The sequence below is a fragment of the Octodon degus genome, unplaced genomic scaffold (assembly GCF_000260255.1).
Source record: "Octodon degus isolate 3935 unplaced genomic scaffold, OctDeg1.0 scaffold00091, whole genome shotgun sequence".
Taxonomy (NCBI): Eukaryota; Metazoa; Chordata; class Mammalia; order Rodentia; family Octodontidae; genus Octodon; species Octodon degus.
Genome location: NW_004524667.1, coordinates 11481199 through 11487092, shown reverse-complemented (window position 1 = coordinate 11487092; position 5894 = coordinate 11481199). Strand labels below are relative to the sequence as shown.

The 5894-nt window shown below is 37.0% G+C and overlaps 1 pseudogene; it reads left to right on the top strand.

Annotated features, from left to right (window-relative positions):
- Nucleotides 1–4054, top strand: part of LOC101562886 — a 42120-nt pseudogene extending 38066 nt beyond the window's left edge.
- Nucleotides 4055–5894: the final 1840 nt, after the last annotated feature.

The window sequence follows — 5894 nt, the reverse complement described above, 5'->3', positions numbered from 1 at the left end:
TCTCTCTCTCTCATAAACAAGCTCATTCAGGATGAAAGAAACTAGCCTAGCATTGTCAGATGCGATGAACAGGAAATAAGCTATGGAATGCAGTACTTTGCCCCTAGGAATTCCTTCAAATCTCTGCATCCTGTGAGCTGAGCTCCACTGACATGGAGCACTGCCAAGTTCAGAGAAAGACATTCATAGTACAGAAATTTGGCTTCTACCCCTTCTACAGTCAGAGAAAATAACACTAGGCAGACAGTTACTTCAGTCATTCCAAGAAAGAAATAATTAATAGTGGCTTATTCCATCTGTCCTCCAACTAACAGCAAAGTAAATCACCTATCAAAGCTTGATAGTATGAATTTCATTATGTAAGAATCCAACATGTAAACTTTTCTATAGAATGGATGAAATGATCTACCAGAAAATGTTCAACAGTGAACTTTTCCCCCAAAAGTCCTTAAAATTATCATTTATCAATTTTCATGGTGTAAACATTCTCATCACCATCTCTACTGTCAAATTACCAAAGTATATCACCTATCTCATAAAATTCCTTAAAATGTAACAACTACCTCTCCTCAGGCAATGAAAGGCAACTTTGGCTTTTCACTGTATTTTATCCAATCAAACTTCCCATGTTGTCTTTCCCATGTTGTCTTTCCCATGTCTTTTATGTAGTTTGTGCTTAACGAACTAGTCATTTCCTCCTAAGGAATACCACTCTTTTCATCATTGTACTTACTTCTCTGAAAAGTTTGTGCCTCACCACAACACATTATAATCCTAAATAGTCTTTAAAATGAACTTTCAGAAGTAGCTTCCATGTGCTCTTTTTATGCTTCTACATACATTAAAATCTTTTCTGCTCTGATATATCTTAACATATTTTTACCATACTTCAGTATACACACTTTGTTCATTTATTTGTGTAGCTCTTGCCTTCCCTAAGATAGCAAATGCCCATTGAGGGCAGAATCTGTGTCTAATTCATCTTTATAGGTCATGAAGCATTTATAAAACACTTGTTCATGGTAGATGTACTGCAGATAGTTCTTAATTAAATAACAAGTATGGAAAATTGTAGTTGTTAGATAAAATTATTACATAAAATATATAGTGTTAGTGGCATTAACCTTAAGCTTCAAATGCAAATGAAAATTTTGAAATTGACTACAAGGACTAAATTAATAAGAATGTGATTTAAACTAAATATTTTAAATAATGTATGAGGTATGATAATTGATGAAACTCTGTTGTTAACTAACTAGAAAAGCACAATACTTACTCAAATAATTTTACAAGCACAAAAATTTTAAATAAAGAATATTATCACTATAAAAACAGAAATAACAACACACATCAAATTAAAAAATAGTCAATGGACAAAAAATAAAATAAATATATTCTCAAGACTAGTTATTTACAATTTGTTTTTGTAATATAAAAATATAAACAAATGGTATAAGAATATTTGTATAAATCACATATTCCCTGAAATTTTCTGTTTTAACAATCTATTGGTAGAAAGTATTATTTACCAGAAATTTTAAATCGAATTGAGATGAATTTTAGAAAGTCATTTTTATAGAACACTCATAATTTTGCTTATAGTTCTTTAGTATAAAAGTTAACCTATTCTCTTCCTTCTGCTATTTTTATTTTTTCTGCCCTAACTGTGGCCAATATATTTTTTTTCTATAGATTGTTTTCTCAAGATGAGAGCAAAATTTCCAACAATTTTGTTTTTCTGTTCTGGTACTCTCTGGTAACATAAGAAAAGACTGAGGCAGTAGCAAATATCATTTTTCTGCCACAAGTGTGAATACTTCATTGGCGATGGAAAAAATCATGAAGAATAAACAATTTACACATGGAAGACATATTACTTTAGCCAATGATTAAAACTTTTTGAACTTCTACAAGTGACTGTTGAGAAGCTTGATAGAGTAGGTCTAAAGTTCAGGGCAACCATCTCCCTTCTCTTCATTGACAGATGGAACTTCATGGTACAGTCATTTACACAATTTTAAATGTTTTATATATAGTTTTGGAATTTCTAAGTATCTCCCTTCAATAATTTATTTTTTAAAAATTTCTATAATTAATACACATTTAGAAGTCTTAATTAGTTTTTGGTCTATATTTATCTACAAAATATTTTGAATTATCATAGTTCATCTTAAAGCAATCATTTTAACTTTTTTATTTTAAAGAGAATACAAAAGAAAAATGATACAGAATTTCAAAACAAATGATAGGAAATTAACAGTGGTTATTACGTTGCATATTATTGTCTTCAAAGTAGTTGCACAGATGAAAAGCAATCTTTTTAATTGAGCCCTAGTTGACAGAGGTGATTCTTTGAAAGATTAAATAGAATAGACAAATCCTAAGTTAACCTTATCAAAAAGATGACTTAAATTAATGCAATTATAAATGAAAAAGGGTAACATCACAATTCTGCAGAAGTCCAGCAAAATCTCAATAGCTACTTTAAGAATTTCTATTCTAATCAGATTGAAAACACCAAAAAATAGACAGATTCCTAGATACATTTAATTACCAAAGTGCAATCAAGAAGACATAAAAATCTTAAATAACTCTATGTCAGTCAAGGAAATTGAAGCTATAATTAGAAACCTACCAACAAAGAAAAGCCCAGCACTGCTGAATTCTAAAAGAAATTTAGAGAAGCTCTAATATCACTACTCCTCTAACTCTTTAATGAAGTAGAAAAGAAAGAAATATTCTCAAACTCATCCATGGAAGCAAGCATTACCCTGATACCAAAACCAGGGAAAGATTTAACCAAAATGGGACAGATATACTTATCCCCCTAGTGAACATAAAAACAAAATTCCTCAATACACTACATACTGGCAAACAGAAAACAGAAAATTATCAAAATGATTATACACCATGATCAAGTAAGATTCATCCCAGGGCTTCAGCGATGGTTCAACATATTCAAATCAATAAATGTAACACACTAGATTAACAGAACCAAAGATAAAAACCACATGATCACCTCAATTGATCTGGAAAAAGTATGACAAGTTGGTCTCAATCTGATAAAATCTACCAATAACAAACCAACAGTCAACATCATACCAAATAGACAAAAGCTAAAAGCTTTCAGTTTAAAAACAGGAAAAAAAAGATGCCTACCATCAATACTCTTATTCAATATAATTCTGGAAATATTAGCCAGAGCAATTGCATGAGAGAAAAAAAAGAAAACGAATGATAGGAAAGGAAGAAGTTATTATTTGAGCATAACATGATATCCTACATAGAAGACCCCAAAAAGTTCACCAAAAGAATTCTAGATTTAATAACCAAATTCAGTAGCATAGCTGAATACAAAGTCAACAATCAAAGATCAACAGTGTTCCACTTTTCTGGTTTCCTTAGTGAAAGGAGTCATCAGCAGCAAACTCTCCCTTGACACCCTATATGAGGAGGTACTTGAGGTCCTGCACAGGAACCAGCACAAGCGCCAGAAGTTTTTAGAGACTGGAACTGCAGATCAGCTTGAAGTACAACATGACCCTCAGAAGGATAATCGCTTCTTGGGCACCATCAGCTGATGTCCACGCCCCACCCCAAGTTTTCTGCATGCGTCCTGGGGAGCCAGCAGCACTGTGAGAAGGTCAAGGCCATGGACATCCAGACACTAAAGAACCTCAATAAGAATAAGAAGCTGGTTAAAAAGCTGCCCAAGAAGTATGAGGCCTTTCTGGCCTCAGATTCTCTGATCAAGCAGATCCCATGGATCCTGGGACCTGGACTCAATAAGGCTGGCAACTTTCCTTCTCTGCTGACCCACAAAGAAAATGTGATGGCCAAAGTTGATGAAGTGAAGTCCACGATCAAGTTCCAGATGAAGCAGTCCCTGTGTCTGGCTGTGGCTTTTGGTCATATGAAGATGGTAGATGACGAGCTTGTGTACAACATCCATCTAGCCATCCACTTCCTGGTGTCACTGCTCAGGAAGAATTGGTGGAAAGTCTGGGCCCTATACATCAAGAGCAGCATGGGTAAGCCCCAGCACCTGTATTAGGGCACATACTAAAAAATGTCAGTGCCACCAAACTTTCTTTTTAAAGTCAATAGTATTCCACTACACAAATAATGAACTCACTGAGAAGTTACAAAAATCATATTTTCACAATAGCACCAAAAAAAGACTTAGGAATCATCTAATAAATGAAGTAAAAGACTTTTACATTGAACACTGCACTACTTTTTTTTTTAAAGGAGTTTGAAGAGAATATCAGAAAGTAGAAAGATATCCCTTGTTCTTGGGTAGGAAGAACCAACACTGAAAATGGCCATACTTTCAAAACTTTTACATATATGCAATGCAATCCCAATAAAAAACATCAATAGAATACCTTACAGAATTAGAGAACACAACTTGAGCTTCATTTGGAGCTGGAAAGACCTATAATAACAGAAGTATTTCAAGCCAACAAAGTAAAGCAAGGGGCATCAAAATCCCTAACTTGAAATTATGCTACAAATGTACCATGATAAAAACAGCATGCACCCCCCAGGGCACACAGAGACAGTGAATGAGACTGGGCTTGGCAGTGCATACCTGCAGTCTCAGTGCTTGGAAGGCTGAAAACAGGAGGATCAGTACAAGTCTGGTCTGTGTAGTGAAGCCTGCAGATCCTGTAGTTTAACAAAAAAAGAAAAACAAGAAAAAAAGCATGGTACTGGCAAAAAGACCTGAAGGTAAATAGAACAGAGTGGAAGACACAGAAACAACTCTGAACACACTTATTGTTGACAAAAGGGCTAAACATGTTCACTGGAAAAAAGTTTTTAATAAACAGTATTAGAAAAACTATTTTCCACATGCCAAAGTTTAAAACTACTCCTATGTCTTTCACTATTCACTAAGCTTAAATTGAAGTGTGTTAAAATATTAAGTATTACTAGCCCAGGTCCGGTGAGTGTGTGGGAGAGCTTCCTGCTACCCTGCGCGGGGGGGACCAGTCCCAGCCCAGGAGCAGCGTGGGTCGGACCCTCTCCCACTGCCTTGGACCAGCCCCCACCACTCCGCAGTACCTCCAACACACTGACCGCCCAGTAGGAATTTCTGTCCCGTTCTGGGAACCCCCAGACCCAGTCCTAGCCCAGGTCCAGTGAGTGTATGGAGAGCTGCCTGCTACCCTGTGCCAGCGGGTCCAGTCCCAGCCCAGGTGCAGCGTGGGCCGGACCCTCTCGCACCACCTTGGGCCTCACCACATCACTCCGCAGCACCTCACCCACCCCGTTCGCTGAGTAGAAATTTTGCTGCGTACCGGGAACCCCCAGACTCAGTCCTATCCCAGGTCCGGTGAGTGTGTGGGAGAGCTTCCTCTTCCCCCTACTTCACCTGGCCCCTTCCAGGCACAGCTCAGGCCTGTCATACACGCCTGGGGTGTAACCTTGAAGCTGCAATCTCTGCAGACACTGTAGAGGATAGATCCACCCAGAAAGTCCAGGAGCAGAACATCTTGCCACAGGGACACAACAGGTTCACCTTAAAGGGCAGCAGCGGTAAGAAGCTGAGCAAAGCAGCCAGACCCAAGCCAGACACAGCTGGATAAGTCCAAACATTGTAGAGCTGCACCTGAACATCAGTACGTGCGAAGTTTATACCTACAGCAAAGATCTACAACAAAGGTCAGAAGATAGTGCAACACAAATTGACGAGAAGGAACAAAATGCAACCTCAGAACCCAAGCCCAACTGTAATAAGTGCAGAGGACACTAACACAGAACAAATTTGAAATCACACAGCTGAAAGCAATGAATCAACGGCTTCTGAAATAAAGAAACAGCTGCAGAAAGATATAGAAGAACTCAGATTGGAAATGAAAAAAGAAATCCCTGAATTAATAATTTCT